This window comes from Mauremys mutica, chromosome 19 (genome assembly GCF_020497125.1).
Source record: "Mauremys mutica isolate MM-2020 ecotype Southern chromosome 19, ASM2049712v1, whole genome shotgun sequence".
Classification (NCBI taxonomy): Eukaryota; Metazoa; Chordata; order Testudines; family Geoemydidae; genus Mauremys; species Mauremys mutica.
Window position 1 is genome coordinate 16,958,651 of NC_059090.1, and position 17,250 is coordinate 16,975,900.

A 17,250-nucleotide genomic window follows, 5' to 3' on the forward strand; every position below is an offset into this window, starting at 1 on the left:
GTGAAGTTGGACCTAGAAGATGACCTGTGAGGCGTTCCTCCATACTTTTGTGCAAGTGGCCTGTGCTGCTACTTGGCAGGAGTCAACTTGGATGGCCAGAGTGGCATAATTTCTGTCTTGAGTGGCAGAGGCAACATAACAAGCCTTGAACAACAAGTGGTCTAGCTCATATCATGAGGTAACAGCAGCCAGACTGAGAGTGACTCTGAAGGAATGTTGTCACTGGTTTTGGGTTAAATTGTTTCCACAGGGAGTACACCCATGTGTAAGTGGTGTAATTGTCGTGGCTTTGAAGATATATTCCAAGGGTTGTGAATTCCTGCAAAACACACTGCAAGAACCTTTTACATTAAATTTTATGGGGAAAAAAACAGTTAAATGGGACATTTTGCATAGCTCGAAGAGTAAGCCCTGCTTTAAACCACAAGAGAAGCCACTAATTATTGGTGAGTGAGAAGATGAGGAAATCCTCATTTTATGTGATATATGTTGGAGACAAAGGTAATGACACAGGTAGACATGCCCATTGACTCATTAAATTGAATGGTGAGACATTGCTAGACCTTAATTTTCCCTGTGTCATACATGGACAGCTAGTTATGGCAATATTTGTGTCACAATAATTTATTCCCTATCTAGAGCAAGGTGAGTATTAATCCCATAGACCAGGTCCATGTAGGCATCTCTGAGCAGACTCTATGACATCTCTGTATTATTTCACCATACTGAGATGAATATAACACAGTGGGTGGGGTGACATTTTTGTCTCATGCCAACACCCATTTCTGTGGTGCATCAGCCAGAGGAAGCATACATTTGCCATTCTCTGTTCTGCTGAGTGTCCTCCAGTAAGGGGCACCAGCAGCTGGGACTAATATATGCTTTCAAGCAAGACACAATGTAGCAGTTAGAGAGACAAAGGCTTTCCAAAAGATAACATTTATGAATATTTTAAAGATACCAAGAGTGGCCTTCCTGAAAACAAGAGCATCACTTTACAACAAAACCATTATGTCCCAACTATTGACGAAGAGATGTTATACGGTAAAAATTGTTGGCCATAATTAAAAAGCATGGGAAAATGAAATGGAAAAGATGAATGATGGTCTTGTTGCTAAGACACAGTACTCAGTGAGCTCTGTAGCACCGCGGAGGATTGGCAAATCCAGATTCTAGCAAACTAAGAATGAGTTCCAACACTGAGGACCTGCAAATGGACCCAGTGTTGTGCAGTCGTCACTCAGCCTAGTGGAATTTTTGACTGAAGTGAGCTCATTTTCAAGTTCATAAAGAATGACAATCACATTACTTTCAATGTTTTGCATTTTGGTACAAATATTTCATAGCCCTCTATTCCACAGTGGTTATAGCCAAGGCTAGTGAGCCCTTGCTGTGTCATAAATGGCTCATGCAAATAAGAGTGTATTTCTTTCTTTCTTTGCCTTGATTGAACAGCTTGCATTTTGTGGCTAGGATCTTCTGGTTGTTGTTTTTTTTTTTAATCACGTGGTGATTCAGAATCTGCAAATTGTCTTTAAAGCTAAAGGACAAAGGTCCAGCTACAAATAGTGTTTCATTAGCTTATCAGTCCTATTTTATTGTTCTTGCACTAGCAAAGGACTTTATATAAACTTCGCTGCTCACCTTTGAAGTACAACTTTATCTAGCATCTGTAAATCTGGCTCATATGGTGAGTCACCATTCTTCTGCTGTCTCCTTTGTACTTTCGTGATGTGGTAAGCTCTTTTCTGCTACATTGCAAAGTTCAACCTCCTTTGGCACCAGTACTGTGGAATGTCATTCCTACAAATGTTGGAAGTATGTATTTATTGGTGACACCGTGAAATCTGGACGCAAACATACTGTCCTTGATGAAGCTTTTCATGTTTAGTATAAACTGTGGACATTTATTTCCATACATTAAGAAATTCACTTAGTACATTCAGACATCTATCTACAGTTCTTATAAGGAACTAAAATGAGATAGTATATTCTATTTAAAGAAGTTGCTGGTGGAAGTTCTCTTTCAATTATGCTTAAAAGAGCACCGTCAATGAATTTTAGGCCAAAACACAAACTTGTCAAAAAATGAGGGGAAAGGTGGGAGCATAGAAGATCTAACATGAATAAAAATGTTCATTTAACATTTCTACTAGCTGTGGGTCTGACCTATGATGGGGTATACTTGTGCTAGTTGGGCTTATTTTGCATGTTACATCATAGTACATGTTAGTATCCAGATTTATATCATTTTTGTATGTTTTTGTACCTTTCTGCTTCCTAATTTAAGAGCCCATGTACTTACCTCAGAGTAATAGCCTCAGTAAAATCAAGTTCAGTATGTTTCAGCCATACAATTTTGCTGCCATCTTTGGCTTTGCTGAGGAAATTGGTGGTGCTCAACTTAGTTGCAAGAAGCAAATATCGTATCATGAACTTTCAACTGACATGTGGGATGACTAGATCAGTTTAGTAGGTAAAATATTTTTCAGTGGACTATCAGACCAATCAAAAAATATCATAGAGACAACAGCAATGTATCTTATATTTAACCATTCCCTGCAATAGCATACCTGTCAATATCCTCCAACAGAAAAAAGTTGATTTCTGATTTACCTGCACATTCATTTATTTCCATATATTAAGGCACTGTCCATTAGAAGCCTTGGTCTTCCCATTTTAAGGCAATGCTATAACAAACCCCAGTGTAGGGAGATAATTGCATGTGTTTGTGAGGAGACTGCAGTGTTTGACAGGTGCCATATACAGTCCGTAATTCCAATACATAAGTAAAAATTAAAATCTTCCATTGCATATTTCCAAAATTTCCTACTGCCTTTGCACTTTTTAGTTTTATAAAATAAAGTTAACACTATCAGTGACATGCAAAGCTCTGTTAATAAAAAGTACAGTAAAACCACATATATGCACACACATATCATAAACTACACCTCTACCTCGATATAATGCTGTCCTCAGGAGCCAAAAAATCTTACCTTGTTATAGGTGAAACCGCGTTATATCGAACTTGCTTTGATCCCCTGGAGTGCACAGCCCTCCTCCCCCCCCCACCATGGAGAACTGATTTACCATGTTATATCCAAATTCATGTTATATCAGGTCACGTTATATCAAGGTAGAGGTGTAGTTAGGCTTTCAGTTCTACTTGTAAAATATATGTGCAATTATGCTGGTAATTTGGGCATGCAAATACTATGGAAGTACGTGTAAATTAGGTAATCGTAGCCTCAAATGGCTAATTAAGGTCATTTGTGGGCACAGGTACACCTCTATCCCGATATAGCGCGACCCGATAAAACATGAATTCGTATATAATGCAATAAAGCAGTGCTCCGGGTTGGGGGTGGGGGGTTTGCGAAGCTGTGCACTCCGGCAGATCAAAGCAAGTTCGATATAACGCGGTTTCACCTATAATGTGGTAAGATTTTTTGGCTCCCGAGGACAGCGTTATATTGGGATAGAGGTGTACCTGATTTGCATAATAAAATCACTCAGTTGTGGAGCTAGCTTATTTAAAACTCAGACACCCAATGTCTGGATAGATAATTCCGTAATCCTAGCGTTATATCTCTGATCGCACGACAAGTGAAGTTCAATGTAATCTGAGCAATCTGAATAAAAGTTAGGAAACAAGGAAGTACAAATCTTCCTTGTATTTCAGTGACATCTTTTTCAATCAAACGTACACATTTAACAAGCACATGAATTATAAATCATTTTAGTCAGAAAAAAACAGGAGTCCTTGTGGCACCTTATAGACTAACAAATTTATGTGGTCATAAGCTTTCATGGGCCAGGGCCCACTTCATCAGATACATGGAGCAGAAAATACAGTAGCAGGTATATATAAATAGTACCTGAAAAGATGAGAGTTGCCTTACCAAGTGTGGGGGGGTGCCATCTAACGAGACAATTCAATTAACAGTAGACTACCAAGGGAAGAAAAAAATCACTTTTGTAGTGGTAATGAAGGTGGCCCATTTCAAACAGTTGACAAGAAGGTGTGAGTAACAGTAGGGGGAAAATTAGTATGGGGAAATTAGTTTTTACACAGCAGCTTGGCCAGCTTGTTATAAACAGTGATGTAAGGATGCATCATTAATTGTTTGTCATAAGAAAGAAGGTACTGTAATACTTACTTGTAAAAAGTTTTGGAGGCAAATAATCCAAAGCATGTTAGCGTGAGGTCGTAGAATGAAAGGAGGGGAAAGCACAGGCTAATATCACAGCATTCTTAATCCAGAGTTATCCCAGATTTGGACTGAAGTGCCTTCTGGGTTGTTTCTCCCCTGCCCACACCTTTTTTTTTTTTTAAAGGTTCTTTTCATATTCTACTGTTGACCTTTGGTCACAGTGGTTTCCCCTTTAATAGGTCCAGGTTTAAAAGGAGACATTTTTCTGTTGAATATATCTTTCTGTTGAATGAGTCTAAGACATCATTAAAAATACAGCGGATGTGTTGCATATTTTTTCATTCTTTAACTCGCACTGCTAATTATGGTAACTCATAATGTGTGTGTATTGCTACTGCGGCCGCCATCCGGAGTCCCTTGTAAATTAATTTCAGTGGGTTCCTTTCCTAGAAATAATAAAACAATGCAGGTGAAATTAAATGAAAATGTTTCAGTTTTATGTAATTATTATTCAGAAAAGGATAGTTTATTTAAAAAATATTTGCTTTTTAATTCTAACACATTGCATTCACTCTGATATTAAAAGTTGTTGTCATGTTATTTTTAATCATTTTTATTATCTTTTATTTTATTGTTCATGTGCCTTAGGAATCTGAAATCTGCTGTCAAACTGAAATTTTCTTTCCTCCAATAGACTTTCAGCATACACACTGATTTGTTATTGCAGGGTTGCCAGGACGGCTATTAGCAATCATGTTTTAAAGCCGGGGTCCGCTATGCTAGACACTCTGCTAACACAGAGGTGGACATGGTCCCTGCCCTGAAGAGATTACAGTCTTCCAGTCATTCCCTGTGGTGTTGTGAACCCAGAGAGAACAAGGTAACGCTGGTGCAGGAGAACCAGAAAGATAAATTGACTGGGAGTGAAACTGATTAACTTAGTTCCAATGCTCTACCTGAGTGAAATGAGAAAACTGAAAACTAAATAAATACAATTCAATAATCTGAAGTGTTGCTAGTAAAATGGGCAAGGATATCTTGTTTATGTAGAAATAAATTTTATTTATGGAACAATGTTGCATAAAGTTTAAACTATATCCACTGTTGCAGTATAGTAGACCTGTAGACAATAATCAACTTTTCAGAATTGCTATATATATCCTTGACATAACTGTCTTTCTTACTCTTCTCAGAAGCAGCACAGGGCTTAGCTGGAATAAAGACTGAATTGCTTCTTACCCCAGAGAAAGGTGATCTTTGCAGCTGAAGTCATTAGTAATGTAACAAGAAATTCATGGTGCGGATTCTAAGATCTTCATGTAGCCTGGTGAGTAGCCCACCTGAGTGGCAATTTCTAACCTTTCTTATCTCCTAATTTTCTCAAATACAAATATTTATTGCCTGAGAATGAAGAGAAAAGGAACGCCCTTTTCCTGACCTTGAATGTCATCTATGGTTGTTTAGCAAATGCACCCACTCCTATTGTAAAAGATTGATAGTTAATTGAAATATTAAGTATCTGCAAAATTTTGTAGAAAATAAAGGATAGCATTTTCGAAACCATTTCCTTGAAAAACAGTATTGTAAATATCATGTTGATTTATCACTTTAAGAAAGATTTGGGGTACTTTTCAAAAGAAATGGACCTGAACTAAAGTTTTTCAGATCTGAATACCCCTGAATATAGTCCCCCTAAAAATGTGTATAGTTCTCTTCTACTTCTGACATGAGTGTTATGGGCCTGACTAGCAGTTGTTACAGCTGTTTAAAATATGCAGCAAGTGTTCACTTCTCTTCTACAGAGGGTGGGTGTCAACTTTTTAAAAAATGGTTCAGATTAGGCTATTTTTCCTTCTAATCAAGATGTAGTATCTATGAGAATAGTGAAGGTTGCTGTCTTGTCTGCCAAGAGCGAGGTCAGGGGTTCTCAAACTGGGGGGGTCAGGACCCCTCAGGGGGTCGTGAGGTTATTATGTGGGGGGTCATGAGCTATCATCCTCCACTCCATACCCTGCTTTGCTGCCAGCATTTATAATGGTGTTAAATATATTGAAAAGTGTTTTTAATTTATAAAGGGGGGTCGCACTCAGAGGCTTTCTATGTGAAAGGGGTCACCAGTACAAAAGTTTGAGAATCACTGAGCTAGGTGTTTCACAATATGTTATGAGTCACAAACATAGGACATGCCAAGCACAACCCTTATACAAATACACACAAACACAAACACACACACACCCTAATGAAATTATACATTTGGCATTGCCTTAAAATGAAGTTTCCTGAAAATTAAAATGTTAATTAGTTATGCTGCTATTTGAATATCATACCAGCTACAAATTACATGCTTTGGTGGAATTTGGCCATTCTTTGTAGTGTATCCAATGGACAAACAGTAGTAAGCTTAGGTAGCCTTTTTCACTCGGGTTTGAATCTCTGGAGAACAGTTCTAATTAATATAACATTGCCGAAAACATGTGCTGAAGGAGGGCCTCTCTGAGGCACCAGCCGTCATTGTACGCCCTTTTTAATCAAATGAATTGAAAGTTGTAAAGGAAGAAAAAAATCTGAGTGCTTTAAGCCATTGTTTTTGCAGAAAATCTATGGAGTAAAAAGTCCAGTGGGGAAGAGAAAATCGCTGGTCTCAGTAATTTACCGTCAGAATGATAACAGCAATGGGAATGGGGGCTTATTACAAATACAAGGCTATGGAGGAAACTAAGTTGGCTGTCTGGGAGAGACAGAGATAGAGATAAAAAATCTTAAAGTCTATTACAGAAATGTTTCTCCTAAGGCAACTGGGGGAATTATTGGCTTATGTTTATTGTAATTCTCTCATCCTCCAGATACATTTTCCCAGCATTAGATTGAACATATAAAAAAAAGTCTTATAGAAGAGCAAATTGGGGGAGAAAAAACAAACAAAGAAGTCTTTCTGATACATTCTTTTGAATGTGAGAATCTAGATAAAGGATTGTTTTCCTAGCTACATAAATCATCTGAGACTGTACTGAAAATGGGCTCATAACTTGAGTGGTACTGTGAAGAAAGAGAGTAGTTGACTGACTCCCCTGATATGTTTCTTTATGGTCTAGCACTTTAAATGGATAGAAAAGGCACTTTAGACCTTCTCTAGTGAGTGAAATGATTTTACTAGACTTTCTAGTTTTACTTTTATATTTACAGGGGTGGCAAAAGCCACGGTACCTCATGGATTCAATAGTTCAAGGGCAGAGATTATAAATGATCGTGGCAACTAAATAAGCTCATTCTAATTTGTTCTAGTTCAAACCAAAATTTCTGTTACTCAAATAAATAACATTAGGAAAAGGGAGCAATCCTGTTGAATACCACCAGAGAACAGGAATGCAGAATCAGATAGGTTTGGGAGTATTGTCTAGCAATTAACATGTGAACTAGTGTGATAAATGTGATCATGGTTCCATGAGGTTCTTTTGGAGGATAGGTTTAAAATTCAAAATGATTTGGACAAACTGGAGAAATGGTCTGAAGTAAATAGGATGAAATTCAATAAGGACAAATGCAAAGTGCTCCACTTAGGGTACGTCTACACTACAAGACTACTTCAAATCTACTTAATTCGAATTTGTGGAATCGACCTTATGAAGTCGAATTTGTGTATCCACATTAAATACACTAATTCGACTGTCTGAGTCCACAGTAACGGGGCCAGCGTCGACTTTGGAAGCGGTGCACTGTGGGAAGCTATCCCACAGTTCCCGCAGTCCCCGCTGCCCAGTGGAATGCTGGGTAGAGCCCCCAATGCCTGCTGGGGGAAAAAATGTGTCGAGGGTGGTTTTGGGTAACTGTCATCATTGAACCGTCACTCCCGCCCTCTCTCCTTGAAAGCGCCGGCGGGAAATCTGTTCGCGCCCTTCTCTGGTCGGTTACAGCTCGGACGCCACAGCACTGCGAGCATGGAGCCCGCTGCGATCATCGCTGCACTTATGGCCGTTGTCAACTCCTCGCACCTTATCGTCCACCTCTTCCACAGTCAGCTGCTGAGAAATCGGGCGAGGAGGCTCCGGCAGCGCGGTGAGGACAGGAAGTCACAGAGTGGCGCAGACCTCTCACAAAGCAGGGTACGCCGCGCAGTGGAGATCATGGTGGCAATGGGTCAAGTTCATGGTGTGGAACGGCGATTCTGGGCCCGGGAAACAAGCACGGACTGGTGGGACCGCATAGAATGGCATGCAGTGCCTCGTAGAAGCGGCATGTCTGGGGCTGTGCTCCGGAGCGTCCGTTTGCCGCTCTGACTTTTTGGTAGCCTTGTCTCAGGTCCTTGATTTTCACGCGGCACTGCGTTGTATCCCGGCTGTATCCTCTGAGTGCCATGGCTTTGGAGACCTTCTCGTAGGTCTTTGCATTCCGTTTGTTGGAGCGCAGCTCCGAAAGCACAGACTCATCGCCCCACACAGTGATCAGATCCAGGACTTCACGGTCTGTCCATGCTGGGGACCTCTTTCTATTCTGGGATTGCATGGACTCCTCTGCTGGAGAGCTCTGCATCGTTGCAGGTGCTGCTGAGCTCGCCCCGATGTCCAACCAGGACATCAGATTCAAAGTGCCCAGACAGGAAAAGGAATTCAAATTTTCCCGGGTCGTTTCCTGTGTGGCTGGTCAGAGAATCCAAGCTTGGACTGCTGTCCAGAGCGTCAACAGAGTGGTGCACTGTGGGATAGCTCCCGGAGCTAGTAAGTTCGATTTGCATCCACACCTAGCCTAATTCGAGATAGCCATGTCGAATTTAGCGCTACTCCCCTCGTCGGGGTGGAGTACCGAATTCGAACTAAAGAGCCCTCTAGGTCGAATTAAACGGCTTCCTGGTGTGGACGGTTGAGCGGTTAATTCGAATTAACGCTGCTAAATTCGATTTAAAGTCCTAGTGTAGACCAGGCCTTAGGAAGGAACAAACAGTTGCACACCTACAAAATGGAAAATGACTGCCTAGGAAGGAGTACTGCGGAAAGGGATCTTGAGGTCATAATGGATCACAAGCTAAATATGAGCTAACAGTGTAACGCTGTTGCAAAAAAAGCAAACATCATTCTGGGATGTATTAGCAGGAGTATTGTAAGCAAGACACAAGAAGTAATTCTTCCACTCTACTCCGCGCTGGTTAGGCTTCAGCTGGAGTATTGTGTTCAGTTCTGGGTGCCGCATTTCAGGAAAGATGTGGACAAATTGGAGAAAGTCCAGAGAGGATCAACAAAAATGATGAAAGGTCTAGAAAACATGACCTATGAGGGAAGGTTGAAAAAATTGGGTTTGTTAAGTCTGGAGAAGAGAAGACTGAGAGGGGACTTGATAACAGTTTTCAAGTATATAAAAGGGTGTTACAAGGAGGAGGCAGAAAAAATTGTTGCTCTTAACCTCTGAGGATAAGACAAGAAGCAATGAGCTTAAATTGCAGCAAGGGGGGGTTAGGTTGGACATTAGGAAAAATTGTCAGAGTGGTTAAGCACTGGAATAAATTGCCTAGGCAGGTTGTGGAATCTCCGTCATTGGGGCTTTTAAGAGCAGGTTGGACAAACACCTGTCAGGGATGGTAGATAATATTTAGTCCTGCCTTGAGTGTAGAGGGACTGGACTAGATGAGGTCCCTTCCCATTCTATGATTCTATGCCTTGATCTGCTAATGCCTGTGTTACTTTGGGCAAGTCTTTTAACCTCTTTGTACCTCACTTTCCTCACCTGTAAAAAAGCTTAAATATTTGGTTCACGTTTATAAAAGCAAGTTTGTTTCCATGCTTTGATAGACAGCACCATAGAAATTAACAAAGTGTTGAAAAGTTCTTTTAGAAATCAGTGACAAAACTCCCGTTGACTGTGGTAGACAGAGCCATTAACTAATTGGTCTCTGCTTCAAGTTTTTTTATAGTGGGACTTCAACACGAATACACGTTCTACTGGCTCAAATGCTTTCTCAGCATCAAGTCCTAAATGTCTGATTTACCACAATCAATAACCTTACTATCTCAATATATATAATTATAAAGAGACACATTGAAATATGCAAAATGTTTGGCCCTGATAAAAGAACCCTTTGGAAAAGGATGAACCTCTCCAAGGATGAAATTCTCCTTGGTTCTATATTGTATCCTCTGTGCTCTGGTATAGCTACCATCAGTGGTAGGCAGTAGTTAGAATATTTATTACATAGTTTCAGTTTATAAGTATTAAAGATATTATTAAGTGGGTAATAGTGAGACTGTCTCAGATAGTTTCAATATATTTGTGTTCGATACATTATTTAATAAATTGAGAGAGACATGGTATGGTGGTCTCAGCAGCAGAATTAACACTATGAACAACAGAATTCTAACCTCATTGGTTTGTCCAGTGGTGATGCACAGCTATAACTAGGGACAATATTTGACACTAAAATTATAAAAATTACAGAGGGGTATTGTGATTAGGCCTAATTCACTACTGTTTGTAAAAGCATATTCAGACCCTTGGTTGGAAATTGTTATAATACATAAGGAGAGTTCTTATTTAGAAATGTCTGATTAAGAGGCAGGTTTAATAATTCTTCAGAAATAGGAATCAACTACTCTTGGGTTCCTTTATAGAATCCCAGTGGGATACATTGGGCTTGGAGAATTTTCTCTGTCCCCATTTTCAGGCTTCCTCGTGTTATCTGTAGTCTCTTCTTTATCTTGTATGGCAGCTTTTTCATTAAACAGGCTCTGTGAAAGCTATATTAAATTAGATCATTTTTGACATTTTACACCACAAGACAATACAACATCTTTCCTGAGCTTTCTGATGGGTTACAAAGTATAGGATTTATTGATGTCATATGTATTGACTGAAGGCATCCAATATAGAGTACACATCTAAAATGTATTTATTGAGCTGCACTTTTCTTTCTTTGTTTTAAGAATTAGTTTTCCATTTTAAGGAGGTGTTTGGAAAAACCAAAAACAACCAAAGAGGTAGAGCCTGACAAGTCAGAGAATGAGAATTATGTAAATATGAAGAGTATGTATCATCTCTTCAGTTGCAAAGTCATTTCTCCCAATATAGATCTTGCTTTGGATTCTGGATATACGATTCAATTATTTTACCGATTTGTGACATTGAGTCGGGGAATGTAGATAACTCATCAAACAGGTGATGTGCAGCACAACTTTGAAAGATATATCTTCCATTTTGGATAGAGTTGGAAACTCTGCTTTAAAGATGTTATTGTGTTTGTGAGAAGTGACTAATTGACAGAAGTGCAAGAAACAACTCTAGGGGAAACTAGTTTGACAATAAGGCACCTAGTAAGAAATTTAATTATGACCATCATGAGTAGTAGCACAAGCAGGGAACATACCTACTTGCAGCTGTAAGAGGTTCACAATCGGCTCTGTCCAGGAGGCCAGCACAAGACTTACACATCTCTTAAATCCCATCCTGAGAGCTTGTTTCTGAAGCATGAATGTACATAATTGCCCTTGGCCATCTGCCCTAGAGTGATTCAGACAAGAAGTCAGACAGGCCAGAGAGTGCTGTTAGGATCTATCTAGATGAGTTAAGAAAAACCCAACAACTATAAAAGTGAAATCTGTTTTTCCCTTACAACCTTACTTGCCATTTGTGAGAAATAATGTGACTTTCAAACAGCCCAACCCTGTACCACGGAAGACAATTTATGTCAGTTTTGCCATTGACTTTCACGTTACCAGGATTGGGCTCTAAGTGAGAAATCCTAATGTAATAGTCCAAATGCAGAGAAATGCCTTTAGCCAATCCAAGCAACAGCAAGATTTCTTTTTTTTAAAACTGTCTTTATTTAGAAAGTTTTACCCAGTGTACAAATCCTAGCTACGTAAAATCACAGACAATACACTAATAATTACAACAGTGAGCTTTTGTTTAGAGAAACAGTATACTATAATACAATCAGATCTCTCTATTTAATAGGGTGTTACTATAATACAGAGTGAGCATCTTTATACTACCCCTGACATGTCATTTCTAGTGGTTTTATTACATTGAGTGAATTCTCTGATTATACATAATTAACAAACCAGGCATGTCTATCAAATGTTAATAGTAAAAAAAATTGGACGGGTGAGCTGGATTTTTTGCAGGCAAATGTACTTTGAGCATTGAATAAATGGTAACCAAATGTCTAAGTATCTCTTTGTGCTCTGACTATTTTGCTGGGTACGTAATTGCTGCATTCATTTTTCCATAACAACCACCTCTCATAGTTTTGAGCCATTCATCTAGAGTAAGACTAACAAGATTTTCATTTGAGAGAATGAGACCACACCCTCAAAACTGGGAGGACCATTTTTTCTTGTTGGAAACCAGCTTTGACGTCTTAGATGCCTGCAAACAAATTATCAAGAAAAAAAACCTCCCTGCCTGATACTCAGGAGTTTCTGACTGAAAGCCCCACTCAGTCCATTAGAATATGTTACCTACTAGATCATTACATGTGCCTCCTTAGGTACATGATACAGATCACCTTTTTTCAAGGTTTCATGGAATTTTTCCCTATGAGTTAGTCCTTCTGTGCACCAATTAATTATGTTTGTCTCCTCTGTGATTTGTTTGGTACTCAGAAATCAAATATAATCTATTTTAGATTTTTCTATGGTGTCCGCTGCTGTAATGTCTAAGCACTAGTCTAAAGGGATGACAAAAATCTGAATGGTTTCAGAGTGGTAGCCATGTTAGTCTGTATCTGCAAAAGCAACGAGGAGTCCTTGTGGCACCTTAGAGTTTATTTGGGCATAAGTTTTCAGGGGCTAGAACCCACTTCATCGGATGCATGAAGTGAAAAATACAGGAGCAGGTATAAATACATGGAAGGATGGGGGTTGCTTTACCAAGTGTGAGGTCAGTGAAGATGAGGACATTCAGGGATCATCCTAGTTCTCACAGAGCATAATTGTTTTCTGGCTATCTTAAATAGTTGTCCTGAAGTAGTACTACATTATGCTAGGCAGAATCCTGTACACTTAATGAGGTGCTTTAATCCCTATATTCTAGGAAAAGACCTTGATAGCATTATCAGTCATTACTTACACATACTGTATCTATTATAGTGTATAGATCTATTCTTGTACCAGTAGGTCAGTTAAATGAAAACAAACTCTTAAAGTGATCTACAGCTTTGTGTGTGCATGCTCCTGGCTCAGCAACTGCCAGAGAACACCAGAGACAAGAAGCCACTACTGAGCAGGGCTGTAAAGAGACACAATAATGAAGAGTAGAGGGGGCAATATTGGGTCTGATCCTGTAAGATGCTGAGCGCCCACAGCTCTCACTGAAGCCAGTGGAAATTGCAAGTGCTCAGCACCTCTCATGGTCAGTACTAGCAGCAGCTACATCAGATAATAGTCTGTACATGCTACCAGACGCGCTGACTTCCCCTCTTTTCCCGTGGGTGCTCAACACCCCCCTCTACCACTGGCCACACCCCCACTCCACCCCTTCCATGAGGCCCCACCCCTGCCCGCCTCTTCTCATCCCTTCCCTGCCCCCATTCCAACCCCTTCCCCAAATCCCCGCCCGGGCCTCACCACTTCTCCCCTGAGTGCGCCATGTTCCCGCTCCTCCCTGCCTCCCAGAGCATGCCAGTGCTGCCAAACAGGTGTTTGGCGGCAGCCGGGCGGGAATCGCTTGGGAGGTAGGTGGAAGAGCGGGGGCGTGGCGCACTCAGGGGAGGAGGAGGAGGTGGGGCAGGGGGTGAGAGGAGCTTGGCTGCCGGTGGGTACAGAGCACCCACTAATTTTTCCCAGAGTTGGCACCTATGCACGCTACTGAAATAGTCCTAAATGTTGATTGAAAGTTTTAATCTCCCCTCTTTGCCCCACAATTGCTGCCATCATTGTCCACGACAGTGAACCTTTAAATCCTGTTAGATAAAAGCAACAAGAATCCCACTGACATGTAAGGTGGAGGAAATAAACTACTCGTAGTGCTAAATGTCATGCTTGGAAATGAGCCTTGCATGTGTTCAGCAGCCCTTTACCAGTTGAAGATTAAAAAATAATGTGACGGGGATGCATCACCAGTCAGAAAAATAGAAAGCACTCTCCTCGCAAAAAGAGCTGAGCCAGCTGAAAGCACTGGGAGGATCTCTGGGCCAGTGAACTGTTACCTAGTAGCTTAGCAGTTCAGTCTCTGGGAGATACAGTCACAGAGCACAGGAGAGCAATAGACAGCTGTAGCTTGATATTTTGGCACCTGAAAGAGAGAATTAAATAAAATCACTGGCTTTTAAAAAAAAATTAAAATTTGTGTGCTCCCATCAGCTGTGAGGCATAAAAGAGAGCAAATTCAAGTCAAACAAGACTGTAAAGCCCCCAAACCAGCCTTGTGGCATGGGATTTACCATACAGGTGTGGCTAGAGTGGCCAGTGGTAGTATGGCTGCTGGGGGAATCCTGCTGCCAGATAGGAAGGGGGCCCATCTATATGGCTAGAACATCCATTTCTATCAGATCCTTGGGATCTGTGTGGCTTGGATTCCTGACTCATCTACAGACCCTTGATTCCCTCCCCTATGAAAGGAACATTTGTAGCGAACTCTGCAAGGTGCATGTTGTGATGAGCTTGTAAGTTGTATTCATTCTGCTTACCTAGTAAATGTCAAGGCCTAGATCTTACAGTCTGTCCAAACTGCAATAAATGCAAGACCAGGGGATGGAGCTTTATGCATCTCAAATGCCAGAGCTGGCTGAGGATTGGGCCAGTCCCCCATCAGAGCTGCTCCTAATTATGACCAACTGATCACAGCTTCCAAGGGGCCATTTCAAAAGCTGGGGATTGCTGAAGCATAGGGACTATGGCTGCTGTATGCTGTGAATTCTCGTAGGCAAAGGCAATCTTATGTGGTTTGGATCCTCCAGCTTTATAATTTTTTTGTGATGCCAGAGGAGGCTCAGGAGCCAGCCCATAATTAACTAAATTCAATGCTGGTATAACTTTTTTACTTTAGTGGAGTTACAGAGGGCATTAATTTGGCCTGATAGGATGATATTTAAGCCTTGCATTTCTTCAGCAGGAAAATCATCAAGCACAGAAAAAACAGAGGTGAGAGAGTCTCTTGGTCGCTTCTAAGAAATCATTTAAAGCATGTATGACAGCATTTTTCCTGGTACAGGTTTGCATAGTAGAGAGACATTGCTCAAAGGTAGGCATAGAAGCTGCCAATATATGCTCTCTCAATGGCAATAATTGATTCCTGATACCTTCTCAAGTGTAGATCAAAGAAAATCATACATTTGACTGAAATAAGGACATTTTTAACTGGGAAGGCATCCTAGCTTTACTAATTTAATACGGCTACTTAAAATAGTTTCTCCTACCTTCAAACTAGAAAAAGAATCTTTCTCTAATTATGGCTGTATTAAGATAAGTGACAAAAAAGCTACAAAGGATAAGTAGGCTAATTCCAGGGAAGCATAGGGACTTGGAAGCTCACACAGCCACTGTACTTTGTTAATGTCTTCTTGTGAAATCTAACTTGAACTTAGGTATGTTATGGGTGAGTAAAAGCATTTGTTTTTCACCTCTGTTGTGCTGTCTATGACTTGGATACTGTGCCTATGACAAAAGAGTAAAAGGGATATTTAAAATGACAAATCAGCAATGGAACTAAAGTTTCTTTCTTTCTTTCTTTCTTTCTTTCTTTCTTTCTTTCTTTCTTTCTTTCTTTTTCTTTCTTTCACATATGCTTTCAATAAACTATATTAATATACATATATAAAATTAAGTAACAATAAATGTACACACAGAGAGAGAGAATATCCATGAACTGAACTGGTCATAACAGACTGATGACAGTCTTCAAATATGTTGATGTGATAGGTCTGTGATAGGTCAATTGTTCTCCATGTCCACTGAAGGTAATATGAGAAGTAATCAGCTTAATCTACAGCAAGGGAGATTTAGGTTAGATATTAGGAAAAACATTCTAACCATAAGGATAGTTAAGTACTAGAATAGGTTACCAAGGGAATTATGGAATCCCTGTCACGGGAGGTTTTTAAGAACAGGTTAGACAAACACCCCTCAGGGATGGTCCAGGAGGGATACTTGGTGCTGCCTTAGTGCAAGGGGCTAGACTGATTGACCTCTCAAAGTCCTTTGCAGCACTATGATTCTATTGTTTTATAAATATCCAGAAAATTGGACCAAATTTTGTAATTTCTTTCTTATATGAAAAGAAACCCTCCCAGGAGTAACCACATCTGCTAAGCCAATATGCTATTTTTCAATATACATTTTAAAGCTAATAACTTCTTAGTTGCTAAGCTAGCCCTCAATGAAAATTTCCCAGGTGCTATCGTTATTTGAGATGAATTACTTAGATGTGCAGTATGCTTCTTTTAATTAGTTTTAACTTTTGTAAAATCAAAAGACAAAAACACTCCATATCTAGAGCAAAAACCCTCACTTGTTTGATATCAACGGAGATATGCCATTTTATACCAGCTGAGAATCTGGCTCCCTAGAAAAAACAGTTTCTCTGCACTGATTGGTACATTTTCCATTGACTAGTCAGTGGAAAGTCTTCCATTGCCTTCAATGGGACAAGAAGCTAGAAGAAACAAATTAATCTCTGGTTAATATTAATGAAGTTACTCCAGAGATGAATTTGACCCTATATATTTCAATCAGCAATTTAATTTTTGTACAAAGATTGCAATTAACAAAGTACATTATTTTCAAACCCACGTTAATGAACAGAAAAACCTGATATTAGCTATTAATTATATTAGTAGGCAAAATTTAAAATACCACAATACCTCATCATAACACACTTGTAATTGGAAAAAAATCATTTGCAGTGTAAAGGATTAAAAAAATAATAATCTAAACTGCAATGCATGGTGGGAAACTTACAGTGCATGTTAAATATTCCAGAAACAAGTTAATTCTTTCCAGTGGGCCATATCCTCAGATGAACTATAATGGCATAGCTCTATTGACTTCAATAGAGCTATGCTGATTTATACCTGTTGAGGATCTAGTCCATTGGGGCCTGATTCTCATTGACTCTAAAATCACTTAACCCACCGCTCTGGTGTTGTAATGGGCGTAATTTACATTTACACTCACTT

The 17,250-nt window shown here is 39.8% G+C and overlaps 1 long non-coding RNA gene across 1 annotated transcript in view; it reads left to right on the forward strand.

The window, feature by feature from the left end:
- The window catches only part of LOC123353264, an 84,046-nt gene that overhangs the window by 5,487 nt on the left and 61,309 nt on the right, over nt 1-17,250 (forward strand). The window contains exons 2-3 of the long non-coding RNA XR_006574444.1: nt 4,882-5,034; nt 5,348-5,481. This is a non-coding gene — a long non-coding RNA (uncharacterized LOC123353264). The remainder of the gene's footprint in view (nt 1-4,881; nt 5,035-5,347; nt 5,482-17,250) is intronic.